Source organism: Ambystoma mexicanum, chromosome 2p, assembly GCF_040938575.1.
Source record: "Ambystoma mexicanum isolate Mex_15411 chromosome 2p, UKY_AmexF1_1, whole genome shotgun sequence".
NCBI classification, from domain to species: Eukaryota; Metazoa; Chordata; class Amphibia; order Caudata; family Ambystomatidae; genus Ambystoma; species Ambystoma mexicanum.
In genome coordinates this window covers 94,595,391-94,618,472 of record NC_090923.1, presented here as the reverse complement: position 1 = coordinate 94,618,472, position 23,082 = coordinate 94,595,391, and the positions used below count along the sequence as shown (strand labels likewise).

Sequence of the window (23,082 nt, the reverse complement as noted above, 5' to 3'; positions counted from 1 at the left end):
TAGTCTGATAAGTTTTTCTCAGATGGGGAGTATTTGAGGTGCTGAGATCAGACGATGGGCCCCATTTTGTTAATAAACTATTTGAACAGATCAGCCTATTGCTTAGTATAAAACACAGGTTTTCTTCTGCTTATCACTCGCAAGCGAACGGGATATGTGAGAGGCTCAACAGTCTTCTCAAAGAAAGGATTGCTAAAAACTCAAACTGACATGGAAGAAGGGATGGCTGTATAGCCTACCCCCTGCATTACATGCATTAAGGAATCAGCATGGTTCGGACCAACACCTCACACCCCATGAGTTAGTGACAGGAAGGCGAATGAGAATGCCCCTGTCCCCTCCATTGAGGAGTAGAAGTGATCCCCAGACAACTGCACAGTTGTTAGGAAATGAGCTACGTGTGTATTTCACATGTATGACCGCTAGTATCTCTCATTTCAGATAAACTCAAGCGGAAGGGATGTCGGTCTCAGGACACAGATGAAGACCATTCAGCAACTGGACCTAAAGAACTAACTGTACCCAAATTATTTGTTGGAGATCCCATTTTAATATGCAACTTCACTAGGAAGTGGACCAGTTTAAGCGGACCATTCATAGTGGAGAATGTTACTCCATCAGCAGTAAAAGTTCAAGAAAGACGTGCCTGGATTCACCTGGGCGACATGAAACTGTATGCTGTTGAGACCATCACACCCCCACCCGATTCGGAAGCAAGACAAGAAGAAGCAGTTCAGCACGTGTCGACTCGATCGATGACGAGGAAGGAGGACAGCAAGATTGCTGATTAAATAAATGCAAGTGTGCATTTGGACTGTGGCTTACCCAGGACACACTTTGTAGATATTTTAGCAGGAGTGCAAAAGTAAGGAACAAGTTACTTACCTGTAACTGTTGTTCTCCAGCATGGGTCTGGCATGGATTCACATGCTCATGAATATTCCCCGTCGCCAGGCCGGGAATCCTCGGTATAGAAAAAATCAGTATCAGTTTCGTTTCTGATCTGTCTTTCTCAGTAGTAACCAATCACTGGTCTCTGGGTCATACTGTCCCCAGCCAATGACTGCCCTCTCCCTAAGCCCCGCCCCTGGCAGCCATCCTCAGTTTTGGTAGCACGTGAAGTGGCAGTATGACCAAGTGAAGAGCCGCAGAGGGGACGGAGGGAGGGTTCGCATGTGAATCCATGCCAGACCCATGCTGGAGAACAACAGTTACAGGTAAGTAACTTGTTCCTTCTCCAGCATGGGGTCTGGCATGGATTCACATGCTCATGAATATAAGAATACATAGCAGTATACACATGCACAACCATGGGAGGTGGCAAAAGGCTCAATATCAAGCAATACAACAACTCAACATTAAGCAACTCTTACCTCCTCACCAGGCTCACCTTAGGCGAACAGGTTGCGCAGCAGTGCCTGGCCGACTCTGGACTCCTCCCTGGAATCCCGGTCGACGCAGTAGAATCTTGTGAAGGTGTGCGTCGACCTCCACGTAGCAGCCCTGTAGATGTCCAGCAGGGGCACACCAGACAGGAACGCCGTAGTAGCAGCAATCGCTCTGGTCGAATGGGCTCTCGGACGGCCGGGCAGCGGTCGGTTTGCCAACCGGTGACAGTGCATGATGCAGCCGGAGAGCCATCTTGAAATGGAAGTCTTCGAGAGAGCCTTCCCTTGATTCACAGGTCCAAAGTTCACAAACAGCTGTGATGTCTTCCGGAAACTCTTCGTGCGGTCCACGTAGAACTTCAGCGCTCTAGCTACATCTAGCGAGTGCAGAGCCCGCTCAGCCGGCGACGAAGGCGACGGGAAGAAAACTGGTAACACCAAGGGCTCGTTGAGGTGGAAGTCCGACGGCACCTTGGGCATGAAGGAGGGGTGCGTCCTCAGCACCACCCTCGTGTCGTGAAAAGTCAAGTATGGAGGCTTGCAAGACAGGGCCTGGATCTCTTCCACTCGTCGTGCAGAGGTGATGGCCACGAGGAATGCTGTCTTCCACGATAGAAACTTCAACGGCACTGAATGCAAAGGCTCGAATGGGGCCCCCATGAGCCCAGTTAGTACCACGTTGAGCTCCCACGCCGGGGCAGGGGCCTTCACTGGTGGGAATGATCGGAACAGTCCTTTCATAAATTCCTTCACCAGACGATGAGACCACAAGGACGCCCGTCCTGTAGTTCTGGTGTAACGTGAGACGACAGCCAGATGTACCTTGATGGAAGCGTGAGATGGGCCAGCCTTGGCCAAAGACAGTAGGTACGGCAATACTTGAGGGGCTGTAATCCGCAGAGGGTTAATCTTCTGTGCCCGGCACCAGACAGAGAACCTCTTCCATTTGTGTCCGTAGCACTTGAGAGTTGAGGATGCCCTGGCCTTTGCAAGAACCTCTCTGCAGTCGGCCGGGATGTTGTATCCTCCAAACTCTAGTGCTGCAGGAGCCAGGCCTGCAAGTTCTGCGACTCTGGTTCGTGATGAAGAATGGCGCCTCCTTCTCTGGGGAGAAGATCCACGTCCGTCGGCAGCTTGACTGGTGTGGATGCTGACAAGTCCAGAAGGTCCGGGAGCCAGATCTTCCTCGGCCACGCCGGTGCGACGAGGATCATCCTGCACCGGGACCTCTTGAGCTGGTTGACGAGCCGGAGTAGCAACAGCAACGGCGGGAATGCATAAAGGAACAGGCCGTCCCAGGGGAACGAGAAAGCATCGCCCATGCTCCTCGGTTGGGGAAACCTGCTGGCGAACCTCCGGCACTTGGAGTTTGCCGCTGTCGCGAAGAGATCGATCTGGGGTTCGCCCCATCGTCGGAAGAGTCGGTCCACTTGATCCTGGCGCAGTTCCCACTCGTGGCACGAGCGCAGCTCCCTGCTGAGTGAGTCGGCGATGGTGTTTTTTATCCCTGCCAGATGAAAGGGTACCAGAAACATCCCTTGAGCGATGGCTCAATGCCACAGATCCTGGGCTTCCTTGGACAGGGCAGCGGATCTGGTTCCGCCCAGCTTCCGAATGTAAAACATTGTGGTGGTGTTGTCGGTGAAGGTCCTCACCACCTTGCCCTTGAGGGACGGAAGGAAGGTCCTGAGGGCCCAGAACACTGCGCGGAGCTCCAAGATGTTGATGTGGAGGGTCTTCTCCTCCGAGCACCAAAGGCCTCTCGCGTGGAGACCCCCGGTGTGCGCTCCCCAACCTTCCAGGGAGGCGTCCGTTGTCACCGTCACCTGGTGGGCCGGGGCTAGGAAGCCTGTTCCCGCTGTCAGATGAGCGCAGACACCCCACCATCGTATCGCCTGACGGAACGTTTTCGTCGAGCGAGATCCTGTCCTCGAAGCTGCCCGTCCTCTGGATCCAGTGGGCGTCGAGGAATTCTTGCAAGGGCCGCATCCGAAGTCTGCAATGGGGCACCAGATAAATGCAGGAGGACATCATTCCGAGGAGGGACTTGATAGACCTCACTCTGGCCACGTCCGTGGCCAGTAGACGTTGCACCTTTCCCAGGATGGTCCTTATCCTTTCCTCTGACAGTGAGGCCCGCCGCGCCACTGTGTCGAGCTGTGCTCCCAGAAACAGGGCGACTTGCGACGGGGACCAGGTGGGATTTTGGAAAGTTGATGGAGAACCCCAGGTCTGTGAGCAGCTGGACGGACTCCACGGCGAGCTCCCTTGTCCTTGCCTGTATGAGCCAGTCGTCCAGGTAGGAGTAGACGTGGATCCCCTGCAGGCGCAGCCGCGCCGCCACCGGTGCTAGGCACTTGGTGAACACCCTGGGCGCCGATTTTAATCCGAACGGGAGGGCCTTGAACTGGTAGTGCCGCCCTTTGACCACGAACTTGAGGAACTTTCAGTGCCTCTTTAGAATAGGGATGTGGAAGTAAGCATCCTCCAAGTCCAACGACGACAGGAAATCGCCCTCCTCCAGCTGTCCCAGCACGTGCTGGAGGGTGACCATCCGGAACTTCTGTGCCTTGATGTATTTGTTTAGTCGTCGCAGGTCCAGGATGGGACGCCATCCTACTGTCTTCTTCCTCACGAGGAAGTATCTTGAGTAAACTCCGGAGCCCCGAAGCCTCTTCGGGACGAGCTCGATGGCACCTTTCCTGAGCATCGCCCGTACTTCCAACAGCAGTTGAGGGACGTGATTTTCCTTCCAGGCCACGAGAGGAATGCGGGGGCACCTCTTCTGGAACTCGAGGGCGTGCCCCAGGGCCAGGGCGTCCAGCACCCAACGGTGGGTGGAGATGGACTCCCACACGCCGACGAACTTCGTCAGCTGGCCTCCCACTGGGGTGCTTCGGCGGGGGCCCGACCCGACGGACGGTTCAATCTTGCTTGGAGGCCGCGTCCCCTGTAGGCCTCCTGCGACGAAGACCTTGCCGCTTGACGGTACGTAGAGGAGCTGCTGCCAGCTCCCTTGGAGGCACCCTGTCTGCCTCCGGAGCTCCGAAAGGACGGCCGTCGCTGTTGGAGCACACCCAGTGCACGGGCCGTCTCCGTGTCCGTCTTGATCGCCTGAAGGGATTCATCAACCGCCTTGCCAAAAAGGTTGTTCCCATCGAAGGGCATGTCCAAAACCTTGGTCTGAACGTCCTGGCGGAAATCCGTCGCCTTGAGCTATCCTCGTCGTCTCAGGCAAATGCCGTTGCCCAACTGACGGAAACCGGTGTCAGCGATGTCCGTAGCCACCGTAATGGCGTGGTCCGAGGCAATCTCACCTTCCTGCAAGATTTCCAGGGCCTCAGCCCTCTTGGCATCCGGAAGGAAGTCCAACAGAGGGGCGATCTTGAACCACAACTCCCTGTCATAGCGGGCTACGATGGCCAGGGCGTTGGCCGCCATGATGGTCGTCGCTGCAGATGAGATGACCCGTCGTTCCATCGCATCCAGTTTCCTACCCTCGCTGTCCGGAGGGGAGGTTGAAGTCGAGGCTGATGCCCCCCCGCTTTCTTCTTGGCCGCCGCCGAAACGACCGAGTCCGGGGTAGGTTGCGCCCTAAGGCACAAGGGGGCAGCGTCGGGGACCCGGTACTTCTTCTCGTACCGGTCCCTCTTCGCAGGAGCCGTGGCAGGGTTCTTGAGGAGGGCGAGCCCCTCATCCCAGATGTCATCAAGAAGCGGTACGGCGAGGACCGTCTTCCTTTTAGCCTTGTGCCCCTGGTAAAGGAACCCCTCCTTCTTTTCCTCAGGGCAGAGCTGGAAGAGCTCGGATGCCCTGGAGATCATTGCATGGAAGGATCCAATCTCGTCGGGCGGGGACGCACGGGCAGGGGGCGACGGGGGACACGTCCCGCCGTCGCCTCCGTCAACATCCGTACCCGTCGTAGTCGTGTCCATGCCTGTATCATCCCCGTGGGTAGTGGACCGGGGGGAAGGCAGAGAAGGCCGCAGAGGCGGGAGAGGAGGCCTAGGATGCGTCGTCCTCCTCTTAAGCGGTGGGCACCCCAAAGGTCCTGGCTCCAGATCCTCTGTCGGGTCTGGCTCAGGCTCCTCCGTCGGGGGAAGGGGCAACCTAGTGCTTATCTCCGAGCATAAGGACTGGATGGCTGACAAAATGGCCGCCGAGGTGTCCTGCGGCGCCGGAAACTATGGGAGCGAGGGCTCTTGAGGAGCCTCGTCTGCGTCGCCCTCGTCGTCGCCCTCGTCGGGATCCCTCCCGATGGGCTGGGTCTCCTCCACGACTTGGATGAGCTCCTCTTCAGAGGTCGTGTCCGTATCCACGACGGCCACCACCCCCCCCTTTCCAACAAGGACTTCGTGGGGGTCTTCTCGATGGGCCTGAAAGACGACTCCCTGCGTGGTGGCAGGGAGACTCTGGTACCTGAGGGTGCCTCCACTGGTGTAGCCTCCACAGGCTGAGCCAGGGCCGCGGCGACCTCCTCAATCGAGGTCTTAGCAGGGTGAATCACGGCCAACGTCACCTTCTGCACGCCTGGGGCCTTCACCTTCAGGGGAGGGTCCGAGCCTTGCTCCCCCCTCTGCCGGAGTCTTCGAGATCGACCGGGGCCTCTCCAGAAGCTTTGCCGGGTTCTCAGACTTCCTCTTACCCGAGCCAGAGCGTTGGCTCGTGGTCGATGGCGCCGGGGAGGGTGCGCCCTGCCTGGCAGCCAAGGAGCCCGACCGTTCGGTGCTCCCGGTGCGCGCGGACTTGCGGTGCTTAGCCTTTTGTTGGGCCCCCGTCACCGGAGCACCCTCACAGGACTTAGAAGACCGCTCAGACGACTTCTTCTCGCCTGGCGGGCTCTTACCTTCCAGCCAGTTGGCGAGACGGAGGTGGCGATCCTTCATGGTCCGTTACGACATGTTTCCACAAAACGCGCAGTCCTTCTCCTTGTGCGTCTTGTCCTCATGGAGACAGAGGCATAACGAATGCTCGTCCTCCTTGAAAACGTTCTGAAGCTGGCATCCAGGGCAGGTCCTGAATAGCTTCCCGGGCGTCGAGCTCCCTTTCTCCTGGGCCATGTCCGGGGTAGGCCTCGGAACTTCTGGAATCCTCCAAAAGCGTAACTCGACGGAATCTTCACCCTTGAGGGGTGTAGAAAACTCCGAAACGGATCCCTGTTGATCAGAAGTAGAAAAGGTGGAGCTTGAGGCTCTTTCAACCGAAAAAATGAGAAAATCTCCTGAAAAAAGCGCGAAAACGCAGCAAAAGCTCGAGAGCTAAGCACGAGGACTCCCAACACTTGAACGTGCGGTAAAAATCTGAGGATGGCTGCCAGGGGCGGGGCTTAGGGAGAGGGCAGTCATTGGCTGGGGGCAGTATGACCCAGAGACCTGTGATTGGTTACTACTGAGAAAGACAGATCAGAAACGAAACTGATACTGATTTTTTCTATACCGAGGATTCCCAGCCTGACGACAGGGAATATTCATGAGCATGTGAATCCATGCCAGACCCCATGCTGGAGAACTGTTCTTGAGCCACAAGAATCTTTTAAGTGAACTTTAGAAAAGTACTGATGTGCTGACGATTGGAAAAGTGAGCCGTTCCCGGGCTCGTTTTTTTACTGAGTTTCTCGTTGGTGAGCCCTATGGTTCTAGCTGATGTCGATGTACATAGACTCCTTCTCGCTGTCATCATTTTTATACTCTGAGCTTACCCTGCTCTTATTGGGCGCTGCACTGACGTACGCACGCACTTTTGTGCAGGATCCTATGAATGGCCCTGCGATTAGAAGATTATTGGCAGTGATAATGGAGCATATCCATCAGCTACTTGAGCATCTAAAGAGGCTGCCTGATTAAAAAGGTTTTTCCCTTCCTTAAAAGGTAGCACACAGGCACAATGTGGTCCAATGAGGAATTGAGGACAATGCAATTCCAGAAAGTGAGCAGACTCAACGACGAATGAAGAGGTGGGGTCTCATGTATTGTTTATGTTTATTGAGTTTATATAGCGCTTTACTCCAAAGCGCTTGGTGTATTGGGGCATAATATATGCACGCACGCTCGCCATTTATTATTGTTTTACTGTTTTTGCTAATCCATGCCGCTTACCTTGTTGGTTCTAAAAAGGTAGCAGTCCCTTTGATTCTCCCCACTCCAGTGACCTATGCAGCAGAGTTCGATGTTGGAAGGAGGCTGAGGCCATATGTGATTATCCCTCAGTGACACATGTAAGGTCACCTATTTCTCAGACAAGTGTTCCTATGATTCCTCCTGTATGTAGGATGTATACTGATGTATTTCATGAGCTTCTTATACAAGTTCATTTGTCAAGAAAGAGAAGCACAAGGGAAGATGATGAGTTAAGTAATGATCTAGACAGTACAGCACATTTGGGGAACAAGATCTGGTATCAACACGTGAAGGAGGTAGGAAAGAGACCTCTGAGGAGGATTGCAATGTTTATGCTCTCCTACCTTATGCTATGGGGAAGTCCAAGATATTCATAGCTATAGAAATAGACGTCCAGACCGCTCATTGCCTCACTTATACAAGAGGTCAATTCCAGGGTCGAACAGCATCCTTGGTATGGGTGACGGAATGGTCAGCCCCAGAAGAAGCTGATTAAGTTCAAGATTTGAAGGCAAGAGCACACACCAGAGATAATGTGATAAGATACAACAGCCTGTAATGAAAGGAGCAGGAATCAGAGGAGAAATAAATAAGAAACTCAACTGTCAAGGAAAAACTGATGAAGAAATACGTAGATGCAAGGAGAGAGGACAAATGCTGATCTGGGGAACAGTACTGTCTCCAGATGGCTGGGAAGAAAGCATAGCCGTATGCAGAGCTGTGGCAGTAACAGGACATCACAAACCAGTTATAGACAGTGTGGAAAAAGCATTGCAAAGTTGTTGACATGGGTCGAGGACAAAGGAGGCCCGTTGCAGATAGTGCCTCTGGCTAGTGCAGAGATATGCTTCAGAAATAATTGCACAATGAACGTTGGAGAAAATCAGCAGTGCGGTGGAATATTTGATGTACCAGGAATGAAGGATGGAACAGTATTGATAATGGACCACTACTGGGCCTGCGGATCCAGAGCATATATGAAGCTGCCCAGAGATTGGGGAGGACTGTGTTCTATAGAACTTGTTCATGTTCCAGAATTAGTGATTCCGAAAAGCGACCTGAACATTGGAGAGTTTCCAAAAGCAGATGCTCATCTAAGAAAGAGGAGAGCAGTTGGATTCCTCAATCGAACAAAGAGGGAGAATTACTTCTCAGCTAAGTCGATAAAAGCCTACAATTCTATTCCGTATGAACACAGGTTGTTCAGTCAGACTTCAGCAGTTTTCACGACAATCTTTATGCCAGGGATCCAGACGATTGCAAATGACAAATGGTTAAAAATAACCAGATGGGGGCTCTTCCAGACGATTAACACTACCGTAAAGGGATTTAATGCTATCAAGGAAGAGCTGAGAGACAAATGACTGATGACTCTTCAGAACAGATATGCCCTGGACATGGTTACAGCTATGGATGGAGGCGTGTGTGCCAAAATCAGAGAATCATATTGCACATTCATACCTTCTCATGATGAAGAGAATGGGACCTTAACAAGGCCATAACGATACTGCGAAACTTACACGTCAAGATGGAAGATTAAGTAGAAGATATTGCAGACAGCTGGTTTGCGTCAATCTTCTCAAGGGTTCCACAATCGATGGCGAATATCTTCATGTTTCTTGGAGCCCTGTTGGTGATGATTATATTTGGATTCTGTGTGATCAGAATAATAATCACACAGTGCAAGAAGACTGCAAAGAAAGCAACAGGAATGAAGATTATGATTGATTCTTAGTCTGGGTTTGGACCCAAAGAGCTGACAGATGAAGAAATCAGACTATGTAAAAGCCAGTATTCATGCACCTGCATGTTCCTGTATCTGAAAAACCACAAGAATTATGTAGGATTTACTGCATCCCGAATGGACAATGTAGTCTTATGACCTGGAGTGTTGATGAACATGTAAAATCAGCAGGATGCCTGAAAGTAGATGTAAAGATATGGACTCCAAAGATGTACTTCTTCAGACTGAAGACTGATAGGAGAGTGGCCGATGAATTGCCCAGAGGGGGAGTGTAGAGGAGGCACCAAGTACCACTTCCGGATGTCCCGCCTCCATTTTGCCTATATGTTGGCAACCGGAAATTACGACATGTGCGAAGCCAATAATGGTACCTATACCGCAAAGAGACCTTGAAACAAGGTATCCATTGAGAAAACCCTATATATATCCACAAAGAAATTACAGTCTTCTGAAGGAAGTTGCAGAAGAAGTGTGAAGATGAATGAAAGAGGACTGGTGACATCACAAAGTAGAAAAGGCACACCTAGAAGAGATGCCAATGAATCAAGAATATGGACAGAATATCAGAATGTCCCAGAGCTTAATCCACCAGGGAGTCATCAAGGGAAACCGCATACTTCCAAGTGCGGGCCACAGTTATTTTGGACACCAGCAAGAGTTGGGTTATGAGGGCTGCCCTCCTACCCGTTCTCGGGTAAGAGCACGGGACACCTAGGAGGATATTTTCGGGAGCCAGAGGGATTGCCACTTGGGTAATGCCTTTTATTGTGGCAAGGCATTGGGACCAAAATTCTCTAATCTTAGGGCAAGTACACCACATGTGGAAATAGGACTCTAGGACTCCGCAAAGACGCCAGCATTGTGGGTCCAGTGATGAAGGCGGAGTAGGGGATAGTACCAACGTAGGAGCAACTTGTGGGCACACTCCCGGTTGGTGATGCAAGGGGAGGACGTGCAGGTTCTCGACCAGATATCTACCCAAGTTTGATCCTCTATGGCAAGCCCCAGGTGCGCCTCCCATTGGGACATGTAGGAAGGCTTGGAGACAAAAGGATCATCCTGCAGTACTTTATAGGGAGCAGAGATCTTCCCCTTGGCTGGCAGGTCATTTGCGGTGAGTTCTAGCGAAGTGGGAGCTCGGGTCGCTGCTCTTCGTGTCAGAGAGGTGGGAGCACCAATGCCGCAGTTGGGAGTAGGCGAACCTGCCAGTCTCCGCTAACTGGAAGGTTGTCTTGTATTGTTCAAAGGTGCGCAGACAGCCCTCCTCAAAGAGCTGCCCTAGAGATTTGAGGCCTCCTGCCACCCAATTCCGAAAGTTTGCGTGGCAGAAGCCCGGCGAAAAGGCCGGATTATGGAAAAATGGGGAGAATAAGGAACAAGTTACTTACCTGTAACTGTTGTTCTCCAGCATGGGTCTGGCATGGATTCACATGCTCATGAATATTCCCCGTCAGGCTGGGAATCCTTGGTAAAGAAAAAACCAGTATCAGTTTCGTTTCTGATCTGTCTTTCGTAGTAGTAACCAATCACTGATCTCTGCGTCATACTGACCACAGCCAATGACTGCCCTCTACCTAAGTCCCGCCTCTGGCAGCCATCTTCAGATTTGGTAGCACGTGAAGTGGCAGTATGACCAAGTGAAGAGCCGCAGAGGGGTAGGCGGGAGGGTTCGCATGTGAATCCATGCCAGACCCATGCTGGAGAACAACAGTTACAGGTAAGTAACTTGTTCCTTCTCCAGCATGGGGTCTGGCATGGATTCACATGCTCATGAATAAAGAATACATAGCAGTACACATGCACAACCACGGGAGGTGGCAAAGGCTCAACATTAAGCATTACATCAAACTCAACATTAAGCAAATCTTACCTCCTCACCAGGCTCACCTTAGGCGAACAGGTTGCGCAGCACTGCTTGGCCGACCCTGGACTCCTCCCTGGAATCCCGATCGACGCAGTAGAATTTCGTGAAGGTGTGCGTCGACCTCCACGTAGCAGCCCTGCGGATGTCCAGCAAGGGCACACCAGATAGGAACGCCGTGGTAGCTGCGATCGCTCTGGTGGAATGGGCTCTCGGACGGCCAGGCAGCGGTCGGTTTGCCAACCGATGACAGTACATGATACAGCCGGAGCGCCATCTGGAAATGGAAGCCTTCGAGAGAGCCTTCCCCTCATTGACAGGTCCAAAGTTCACAAAGAGTTGTGACGTCTTCTGAAAACACTTTGTGCGGTCCACGTAGAACTTCAGCGCTCTAGCCCATCCAGCGAGTGCAAAGTCCTTTCAGCCGGCGACGAAGGCGACGGGAAGAAAACAGGCAACACCAAGGGTTCGTTGAGGTGGAAGTCCGACGGCACCTTGGGCATGAAGGAGGGGTGCGTCCTGAGCACTACCCTCGTGTCGTGAAAAGTCAAGTACGGGGCCTTGCAGGAAAGGGCCTGGATCTCTCCCACCCGTCGTGCGGAGGTGATGGCCACAAGAAACGCTGTTTTCCACGACAAGAACTTCAACGGAGCCGAGTGCAGAGGCTCGAACGGAGGTCCCATGAGCTTGGTCAGCACCACGTTGAGCTCCCACGCCGGGGCCGGAGCCTTCACCGGCGGGAACGATCTGAACAGGCCCATCATGAACTCTTTCACCAGACGATGAGACCACAAAGACGTCCGCCCCGTGGTTCTGGTGTATCGGGAGATCGCAGCAAGATGAATCTTGATGGACGCGTGTGCCAGTCCAGCTTTGGCCAGCGTCAGTAGGTACGGCAGTACTTGGGGAGCCGTAATCCGTAGAGGGTTAATCATCTGTGCGTGGCACCAGACCGAGAACCTCTTCCATTTGTGTCCGTAGCATTTAAGAGTTGAGGACGCCCTGGCCTTTGCAAGAACCTCTCTGCAGTCGGCCGGTATGTCGTATCCTCCAAACTCTAATGCTGCAGGAGCCAGGCCTGCAAGTTCAGCGACTTCGGGTTGTGATGGAGGATGGCGCCTCCTTCCCTGGAGAGAAGATCCGCATCCACTGGCAGCTTGATTGACGTGGACGCTGACACGTCCACAAGGTCCGGGAACCATATCTGCCTCGGCCACGCAGGTGTGACGAGGATCATCCTGCACCGTGACCTCTTGAGCTGGTTGATGAGCCGGATCAGCAATGGCAATGGAGGGAACGCATATAGAAACAGGCCCTCCCAGGGGAACGAGAAAGCATCGCCCATGCTCCTCGGCTGGGGAAACCTGCTGGCGAACCTCCGGCACTTGGAGTTCGTCGCCGTCGCGAACAGATCGATCTGGGGTGTGCCCCACCGTCGGAAGAGGCGGTCCACTAGATTCTGTCGTAGTTCCCACTTGTGGCACGAGCGCAGCTCCCTGCTGAGTGAGTCGGCGATGGTGTTTTTTATCCCTGCCAGATGAAGCGGCACCAGAAACATTCCTTGGGCGACGGCCCAATGCCACAGATCCTGCGCCTCCCTGGACAGGGCTGGGGACCTGGTTCCACCCTGTTTCCTGATGTAGAACATGGTGGTGGTGTTGTCGGTGAAGATCCTCACCACCTTGCCCTTGAGGGACGGAAGGAAGGACCTGAGGGCCCAAAACACTGCACGGAGCTCCAGGACGTTGATATGGAGGGACTTCTCCGTCGGGAGCCAAAGGCCTCTCGCGTGCAGATTTTCGGTGTGCGCTCCCCACCCTTCCAGGGAGGCATCCGTGGTCACTGTCTCCTGGTGGTCGGGGGTCTGGAAGTCCATGCCCGCTGTCAGATGCGCGCGGGTGCCCCACCACCGGATCGCTCGTCGGAAACTCACGTCGAGTGTGATCCTCTCCTCGAAGCTGCCCGTCGTCTGGATCCAGCGCGCGTCCAGGAACTCCTGCAACGGGCGCATCCGAAGCCTGCACAGGGGGATGAGGTAAATGCAAGAAGACATCATTCCGAGGAGGGACTTGATGGACCTCACTCTGGCCGCGTCCACAACCAGCATCCACTGCACCTTGCCCAAAATGGCCCTCGTCCTTTCCTCCGACGGAGAGGCCAGAAGCGACACTGTGTCGAGCTTTGCTCCCAGAAACAGTGCGTCTTGCGCGGGCACCAGGTGGGACTTGGCGTAGTTTATGGAGAATCCCAGGTCCGTGAGAAGTTGGACGGTCCTCGCCGTGTGCTCCACGGCGAGCTCCTTCGTCTTCGCTCGGATGAGCCAGTCGTCCAGGTAGGGGTAGACGTGGATCCCCTCTCGGCGCAGCTGCGCCGCTACAGGTGCGAGGCACTTGGTGAACACCCTGGGTGCCGACCTCAGTCCGAAGGGAAGGGCTCTGAACTGATAGTGACGCCCTTGGACCACGAACCTGAGAAACTTTCGGTGTCCCTTTAGGATGGGAATATGGAAGTAGGCATCCTCCAAATCCAACGACGACAGGAAATCGCCCTCCTCCAGCTGACCCAGGACGTGTTGGAGGGTGAGCATCCGGAACTTCCGTGCCTTGATGAATTTGTTCAGTCGTCGTAGGTCCAGGATGGGACGCCATCCTCCCGTCTTCTTCACGAGGAAGTATCTTGAGTAAACTCCGGAGCCCCGAAGCCTCTTTGGGACGAGCTTGATGGCACCCTTCTTGAGCATCGCCTTTACCTCCAAGAGAAGTTGAGGGACGTGATGTTCTTTCCTGGCCACAGGGGGGACGCGCGGGCACCTCTTTAGAAACTCGAGTGCGTGACCCTGGGCTAGGGCGTCCAGCCCCCAACTGTCGGTGGAGATGGACTCCCACACGCTGACGAAGCTCGCCAGCCGGCCTCCCACCGGGGTGCTTCGGTGGGGGCCCGACCCCACGGCCGGTTCAGTCCTGCTTCGACGAGGCTTTGCCGCCTTGACCTCCTTGGCGACGACAGCGGGGCCCGCCTGACTTGCCTCGTCCCCTGTAAGCTTCCTGCGACGACGAACGGGCCGCTTGACGGTAGGTGGAAAATCCGCCGCCGGAACCTTTGGAGGCACCCTGTTTGCCTCCGCCGCTCCGAAAGGGCGGCCGCCGTTGCTGGAGAACCCCAAGAGCCCGGGCCGTCTCCGTGTCTGCCTTGATGGCTTGAAGGGAATCGTCCACTGTTTTCCCAAACAGGTTGTTTCCGTCGAACGGCATGTCCAAGGCTCTGGTCTGCACGTCCTGACGGAAGTCAGTAGCCTTGAGCCATCCACGCCGCCTAAGGCACATGCCGTTGCCCAACTGGCGAAATCCAGTGTCAGCGATGTCCGTCGCAATCGTTATGGCATGGTCCGACGCCACCTCTCCTTCCTGCAAGATCTCTAGGGCATCCGCCCTCTTGTCGTCCGGTAGGAAGTCCAGCAGGGGGGCCAATTTGTACCACAACTCCCTGTCATAGCGGGCTACGATAGCCAAGGCGTTGGCCGCCTTAATCGTCGTCGCTGCAGACGAGATGACCCTGCATCCCATCGTATCCAATTTCTTTCCCTCGCCGTCCGGCGGGGAGGTCGACGTAGAGGCCGCGCCCCCCCCCCCGCTTTCTTCCTGGCCGTCGCGGCGACGACCAAGTCCGGGATCGGCTGTGCCCGAAGGCACAAGGGGGCCGCGTCCGGGACCCGGTACTTCTCGTACCGATCCCTTCTAGCCGGCGTCGTGGATGGGTTCTTGAGGAGGGCTAGGCCCTCATCCCAAATATCGTCCAGTAGAGGACCGTCTTCCTCTTGGCTTTGCGCCGTTGATAAAGGAAACCTTCCTTCTTCTATTCCGGGCAGAGCTGGAAAAGCTCGGATGCCCTGGCGATCATGGAGTGAAACGATCCAATCTCGTCGGGCGGGGAAGCCCGGGTGGGAGGTGACGACGGCAGATCCTCGTCGTAAACCTCGTCGTCCATACCCGTCGCGGCCGTGTCAGTCCACGTATCATCCCCACGAGTCGTGGACGGGGAGGAGGGCTGGACAGGGCGCGATGGCTGAAAAGGAGGTGGAGGATGAATCCTTCTTCTCTTAGGGGGAGGGCTCCCTGAAGGGCCTGGCTCCGGGTCCCCCGTCGGGAGCGGTTCCTCCGCTGGTGGTAACGGCAGTCTCGTCCTTATCTCCGAGCATAAGGACTGTATAGCCAACAAAATGGCCGCCGAGTTGTCTTGCGGCACTGGTTGAGCGGAGTCCGATGGGCGGTCAGGAGCCCCGTCGGCACCCTCGACGTTATCGTCGTCTCCTACGTCGGGGTCCCTCCCGACGGGCTGGTCTTCTTCCACGCCAACGCTGTGGCTTAAGACTTCGATCAGCTCTTCCTCAGAGGTTGAGGCCGAATCCATGACGACCTCCTGCCCCCCCTTTTTCTTCTCCGTCGGAGGTTTCACGGGGGTCCTGTCGATGGGCATAAAAGAGGACTCCCTCCGCGGTGGCAGGGAGACTCTGAGCCCCGAGGTCGCCACCACTGGTGTAGCCTACACAGGCTGAGCCAGGGCCGCTGCGACTGTCTCGATAGAGGCCTTGGCCGGATGGATTAAGGCTTTCACCACCTTAGGTGCGCTCACCGCCTTCTCCTTGGGGGAAGGGTCACCACCTCGCTCTCCCTCCGATGAGGCCTTAGAGCTCGACCGGGGCCTCTCCAGGAGCTTCGCCGGGTGCTCGGCCTTCCTCTTACCCGAACCAGAGCGTTGGCTCGTGGTTGATGGTGCCGGGGAGGATGCGCCCTGCCTGGCGCCCGTAGAGCCCGACCGTTCGGCGCTCCCGGTGCCAGCGGACTCGCGGTGCTTGGCCTTGTGTTGGACCCCCGTCGCCGGGGCGTCCTCAAAGGTCTTAGAAGACCGCTCGGATTTCTTCTTCTTCTTCTCGCCTGACGGGCTCTTCCCTTCCAGCCAGTTGGCGAGACGTTGATGGCGGTCCTTCATGGTCCGCTCCGACATAGTGCCGCAAAACGCACAGTCCTTCTCCACGTGCGACTTGTCCTCATGTAGGCAGTAAAGACAAAAGGAGTGTTCGTCCTCCTTAAAGACATTCTGAAGCTGGCATCCAGGGCAGACCCTGAACAGCTTTCCGGGCGTCGAGCTTCCCTTCTCCTGGGCCATGTCCGAGATGGGCCTGAGAAACTTCTGGAGTCCTCCAAAAGCGTGGCTCGACGAAATCTTAACCCTTGAGGTGCGCAGACGAATCCGACACGGGTCCCCGTTGATCGGATGAAGAAACGGTGGAGCTTGAGGCTCTTTTGACCGAAAAATCGAAGTTTTTGAAGAAAAAAAGTGAAAAAATAGCACTAACGCTCGAGAGCAATAGCACGAGGATCCCAACACTTGAACGTGCGGTAAAAATCTGAAGATGGCTGCCAGAGGCGGGGCTTAGGTAGAGGGCAGTCATTGGCTGTGGTCAGTATGACACAGAGATCAGTGATTGGTTACTACTACGAAAGACAGATCAGAAATGAAACTGATACTGGTTTTTTCTTTACCGAGGATTCCCAGCCTGACGACGGGGAATATTCATGAGCATGTGAATCCATGCCAGACCCCATGATGGAGAAGCTAAGGCCCTGCGGGATGCCCCTGTGTCTCCAGGCCCAGCCCCAGGCTTTGACCAAATGTTTAGTAGAAGCCGGAATATTCGTCCAGGTTCGGCGCAGTGAAGGGGGGACGTATGGGCGGAAGCAAAGGGGGAGAGGGAGACTGGATTGTTCGATCTCCACCCATTTCGAGCACCCCAAAGTGGTTCCCCATGCCTGAATGTGGGCTAATTGCACTGCTATTTGGTATCTACAGATGTCAGGGACCCTCAGTCCCCCCAATTTGGGGCTGCCCATCATGGTTCTCTGGGGAATTTGCGGTTTCTTGCCCCTCCAGATAAAGTTGATCATTTTCCTTTGGAGACGCTGCAGAGGGGGGAATGGGATTGAAATGGCAGGGAGAAGCAGGCGTAGAGGAAACGTGGGAGGAGGTTCATCTTGCAAGCCGTAATGCGGCCCAGAAGCAAGATCTTTTGCACCAGCCAGCGGTTAAGGTCTTTTTCCATCAGGGGGGGGAGGGGGACTTTTGTCTGATAGACATCCGCCGGATGGGCTGGGATCTGCACCCCCAGGTACAGGATTGATTTGACACTCCACTGTATCGGGCATTGCTTCTCTAGGGCTTCTCTCTCCCATGGGCCTAGCCCCGCCCCCAAGGCCATTGACTTTTCGAAGTTGATAGGAAAACCTGACACTCTCACAAAACTTTGGATTTTGGCCAGGGCCGCCTTCATGGAGGCTGCAATGTCAGTGATGGTCAATAGCACGTTGTCTGCGTAAAGAGCAATCTTGTGCTGGGAAGGGCCTACTTGTGGGCCTTTGATCTGGGGGTTCAAGCGGATACGTTGGGCCAAGGGCTTCATGGCGAGGGCAAACAGCAGGGGGGACAGAGGGCATCCTTGCCTTGTTCCACAGGTAAGAGGGATCAGGTAAGATAGAGGACTATTGACTCTCAAAAGGGTGTTAGGGGACTGGTAGTTAGCTAGGACCATCTTTTGGATCGTTGGGCAAAAGTGGAAGGCTTTGAGGGCGAGGTGCAGGAAAGTCCAGTCCACTTTATCAAAAGCGTTAGTTGCATCCAGGGCCAGTAGGGCAAGTTATTGCGATTATTAGTTTGCAACATTTTTTAAGTTCAGGGCTCTGCAAATGTTGTCCCCCGTTGACTTATGGGTTATGAAACCCGTCTGGTCCGGGTCTATGATGTGAGGGAGGACAAGAGCTAAACGGGTTGCCAGGATCTTAGAGTATATGTTGGCGTTGAGGTTTAGCAATGAGATGGGTCTAATATGAGCTGTTGTCCCTGGGGTCTTTTCTGGGCTTGAGAATGAGGATCGTGATGGACTCCTGCATGGAGGGGGGTGATACTTTCTGTGGTGGCAAAAGAGTTGAAGAGAAGAGTCAAAGGGACCACTAGCTGGGTGCGGAAGATTTTGTAAAATCGACTGGAGTACCCATCTGGGCCCGGGGCTCTGGGTTTCAGGCTCTTTATGGCCGCGTCAACTTCCTCATCTGTGATGGGAGCCTTGAGACCTTCCCTTGCCGTGGCCGTGAGGTGTGGGAGGGCCGTAACCCACAGGTAGTCTCGTTGTTCAGTTTGGTCCCTTGGAGATGCTGTCATTATCTCAGAGATGGACCACTGCCAGTCGCAGCTTGTCACGTTCTGCAAATTGGACCGTGCGTTGGGGTTTGCGGAGGCCCAGGATGGGGTTTCTCTACTTGGCCTTGGGTAGTTTATCTACCAACAGCTTATTTGCTTTGTTGCTTTTGGCGTAATACCACTGTTTAGTTCTAGTTAGCAAGTGCGCCGTGGCTTCAGCATAATGTGCCTCTAGCCTATTTGTGCCGCCTGTAAAGCTTTATAGGGTTTCAGGGACCAACCCTTCCGCTTATGAGTGGCTTCAGCCTCCAGGACTTCACTCTGCAGGGCGATGCGGGCAACACGCCTACATTTATGAACGTTGTGCCTTGAGCGATCAATTCCCCTCTCAGCACCGCTTTCATGGCTGGAGACGTGTCCTCATTCCGGTTTTCCGTGAAGAAGTTTTTAATCGACCTAGCAATGGAGTCCCTTATCGCCATGTCATTTAAGATAGGGTCATATAGGTTCCATCGACGACAGGGTGTGTGGGGGCGCAGCGGGGGTGGTTTGGATCGGGATCATGTGCTCGCAGAGTCAGCGAGACCGGGGTGTGATCAGAGAGGACCATGTGGCCAATGGTAATGTCGTCTGTAAAGGCCAGGATCTGGGGGGAGGCCAGCAGCAGATAAATCCGAGAGAAGGTACGATGCACGTACGAGTAGAAAGTAACGTTTTTCTCATCTGGGTAGATTACCCTCCAAGTGTCCACGACATTTAGGGTCCGAAAGAGGTGGAGCAGGCCGTTTGCCAGCTTTAGGTCTCGAGAGGATGGGGGATGCTATCTGTCCTTAAGTGGGTCAGGGGCTTCGTTGAAGTCTCCCCCCATGATGATTTGTCCCTCGATGAATGGGAGCAGGGTCTCTTCTAAGTCTCCGTATAACCCCTCCTGGTTAAAGTTGGCCAAAAATAATGCATTTGATTGCAATGAAGCGGCCCTACGGGCATCGTAATTAGTCCAAAATTTGCGGTCTAAGGTCTTTTGCAAAGAGGATGGCAGTGCCCCCCTTCTTCGTGCCGTTAGAGGCCATAAGTTGCAGGGGGAAGAGTCTACTGCAAAGGCGGGAAAAGTCTGCCGGCATCAAGTGTGTCTCTTGCAAGAAGGCAACCAAGGTTTCCTCATCCTCTAGGCTTTGTAAGGTGGATTTCCTTTTCGGCGGGGGTGGGTAGTTTAGGCCTCTGACATTTAATGTGACGAATTTCAGCTTCTGGTGTGGGGGCTGGACTCCTGGAGTCATAGGTCCTAGGAGAGGGGGTTGAGGAGAGCCCGTGTCAGCCATAGTCGAGAGGTGCAAGTTTGATTGGGACCTCCTGTGGCTGAAATTTTTTAAATAGCCTCCAACGAGAGGAAGGGACTTCCAACATTGGCCTCCAACGGGAAGCCGAAACCTTAACTTGTGGGACCGATTTCATCTTATCGGAACATACCCTAGCCAACAGGGCTGTTTCCAACCAAAACGTTTGGGTTTCACTCCAAGGGAAATACGGTGACATGCACCTTGGAGTTGGGCATGGGCCGCACGGGGCCCGCAGCAACGTTTAGCAGATTATGTTCCAATGCTGTATGTTCCTCTGGGACACAGCTGATTCTTATTTGATTTTGTGATTTCTTTACACTATTGACCATGGTGCCTGCCTCGGCTTGGGGGAAGCTTTGCCCTGTTCGGTTCCTGCCCGGTCGGGGGAGGAAGACCCTGCGCCCCCCGGATAGCTGGGGCGTAGAATTGCTGCTGCGTCGTCGAGGTGGCTGATCGTTCGGGGGGTACCATTATGAGAGAATTGCAGAGCCGTTGGGGAATAGCCACCTGTAGCGGATCTGGTGGTCTCGGAGGAAGTGGGTGAGCAGTCGCAGAGGCCTACGCTTCTGCAGCATCAGGAGAGACATCCTGGAAGATTCGGAAGGGGGAGCCCTGGAACATTAGTTCATCGCGAGAGTGGTCTATTGCCGAGATGGCTTCCTTGGTGGTATAAAAGTGATAAAAGCGGACTCTCGTGATCACATCTGGGAGCGGGGGGGGGGGGGGAAGAGTCTGAATCCATCCCTCGTCGTCGGCGCAGTCTGTGGGTGCGATCTAGTAGGAGCTGGGATTTGTCCAGGTACGGCAACATCGACTGGAAGAAGTCGCCCACATACTCGGTTAGCTCCTTGTCGGGAACTGAGGAGGGGACACCTTGATTCTGCAGGTTATTGCAGCGGGCTCAGTTTTCGAGGTGCTCTTGCTTCAATTCGAGGATCTCGGTTCTGTCCATTAGGACCTGGATTGTGCGTTGCACCTCCACAAAGGTAGTAGAATGCTCTTGAGCTAGGTCTTCTGTCTCCCCCAACCTGTGCTCAACGTCCGCGACCCTCTGTTCCAGCTTTGAGGTGAGCTCCGACATGTAAGATCTAAATTCTGGCTTAATATCAGACATGAAGACTTGGAGGTCTTCCTTGGTTGCGAGGGTCCCTTTGTCTTCCGGCACTCTGAGGCGTGAGTTTCAGGGGGTCCGATTTCTTCCCTTTATCTGCTGCGAGGAGCATGGTGGAAATGTCCGTGGTCTTGGGAGGTTTAAGGGGTTTAGCTATTGCCCCGAGAAAAAAAAAAAAATAATAAGAAAAAAAAACCGGACTCTAGACTCCTCCATCCCAACTAATTACAGGCCCATTACCACGGTGCCTTTCCTCTAAATAATCGACAAAGTAGCGTGCCTGCAAATTCAGAACCATCTTGAGGCCAACCACCTCCTAGGATCTTGCCAATTTGCTTTCAGGCCACAACATAGTACGGAAACTGCTTTAATTGACCTAAAAACCAAATTGATTAACTAAAAGACAAAGGAAATCTGCCATGCTACTCCTTCTTGACCTGTCGGCCACTTTTGACCTGGTAGACCACAAAGTCCTGTGCAAACATCTGGCCTTGGCTGCCCACTTTTCAAGTGACACCATAGCCTGGGTGCATCATTCTTAAATAACAGAACAATGAGAGTTTTCTCCCCATCGGCATCTGCAGACCCTATCCAGACTACATGTGGCGTTCCACAAGGATCTTGTGTATCGCCGACCAAGTACAATATATTTACAAAGCCTCGGTTTGACAAATTGGACAGGCTAAGTGTCACCTACACTAACTATGCAGATGATACCCAGATCCTGATTCCCCTTGCGGACAATTACGGCGAGGACGTGGCTTTGGTAAATACAATCTACCTCCTCATTCAGGCATGGATGGGAACCCATGGCTTGCGGCTGAATGACGACAAAATGGAGCTCCCGATTCTCGGATCAGCTGCCAACTTAAAGAAACTAAATTCCAGCTACTCTGCCTTCAATATAGATGGAAACATAATCAAGGTGCTTACAGAAGTGTCGTTCGGCTTCTACCTTGATTGCACTCTAACCCTTAGCAAACAGATTAACTCTTTGGCATCATCCTCTGCCTACACATGCAAGCTACTTAGGGCTTGTCGGCCATTCCTATCCAAGGCTAGCTGCATCATCCTTGCTAACGCACCAACACTGTCAAAATTGGATTACTGTAACACCTTACACCTAGGCGCTAACAAGTATATCTTAGACAAAATCCAAATCTTACAGACCAATGTGCTAAGAACTGCTCTGAACATACCTATTAGAGAACATGTTTCAGAAATTAGAAGATAACACCATTGGCTAAAGATAAATGCCAGAATCCTGCTTAAAAAGTCTCCCTTACTTTCAAATGCCTAAACAACACAGTACCCCCTTACCTAACAGAGATTCACAAAAAAACATGCCAACTGCCCCTCTAGAGCGGCTAACGCCTTTTTTCTGAACATACCCAGACTTAAGCTAAAAAAATCTGGAGATAACAGCTTCCCAGTAAAAGCCGCCCAGTCCTGGAATGCACTACCTCTCTCTCTCAGAACCGTCCAATCCTTCCTCAGCTTTAGACGTAACGCTGTGAGCTGGCTACGATCTAACGACGTTTGACCCAGCATGTTCAGATTTGTAATTATCGTACTCGCTTGATGTGTGCCCTGAACAATGTACTGTACCCATCTGGCCTACTTCATAATGTATAATCTATTATGTACAGAAGCGTAGACAGGGTAGGGCCTGAGCGGGCAAGGCCCACCCAGAATGTGTAAATGCCCACTCAGCAGTGCTGTGTGAGCATTTACAGGTGTTAATGTTACTGCAGGGGTCGGGGGCAACTACATTAGCTTCAGGTCCCACTTGTTAGACAATCCTGGCTACGCCTCTGATTATGTACCACCCTGATTTAATCATTGCCACCATCTATATTCAATTTGTCTCACTATGTAACCTTATCTGTACCGGCCTACATCTATATAATATGCCATTATGTGCATCCTTTATCTCTATGTAACCATTCATACTCTGTAACCTAAGCTTCAAGTATTATTGTATATGCGGCACCCAGCTACCTCCGGGTTCGGTGCGCCTTACAAATTAATAAACAAACCCCCTGGGGGAGACGCTGGGTCCAAATATATCCAAGGGGGCTTGGCTTAAGGCAGAAGTTGAGTAGTAAGATATGCGGGTGGGGGACTCCCACGGGTGCCCAATACCCCAGTGCTCTTAGCCCCTGGGGGAGACGCTGAGTCCAAATATATCCAAGGGGGCGTGGCATAAGGCGGAGGTCCGAAAGCAGGAAATGCGGGTGGGGGACTCCCGTGGGTGCGCAACACCCCAGTGCCCTTGCCCACTGGGGGAGACGCTGGGTCCAAATATAGCCAAGAGGGCGTGGCTTTAGGCAGAGG

The 23,082-nt window shown here is 53.6% G+C and overlaps 1 protein-coding gene across 1 annotated transcript in view; it reads right to left on the bottom strand.

The window, feature by feature from the left end:
* PRKAR2A (protein kinase cAMP-dependent type II regulatory subunit alpha) overlaps positions 1 to 23,082 on the bottom strand; it is a 1,246,928-nt gene that overhangs the window by 86,229 nt on the left and 1,137,617 nt on the right. The window lies entirely within an intron of this gene.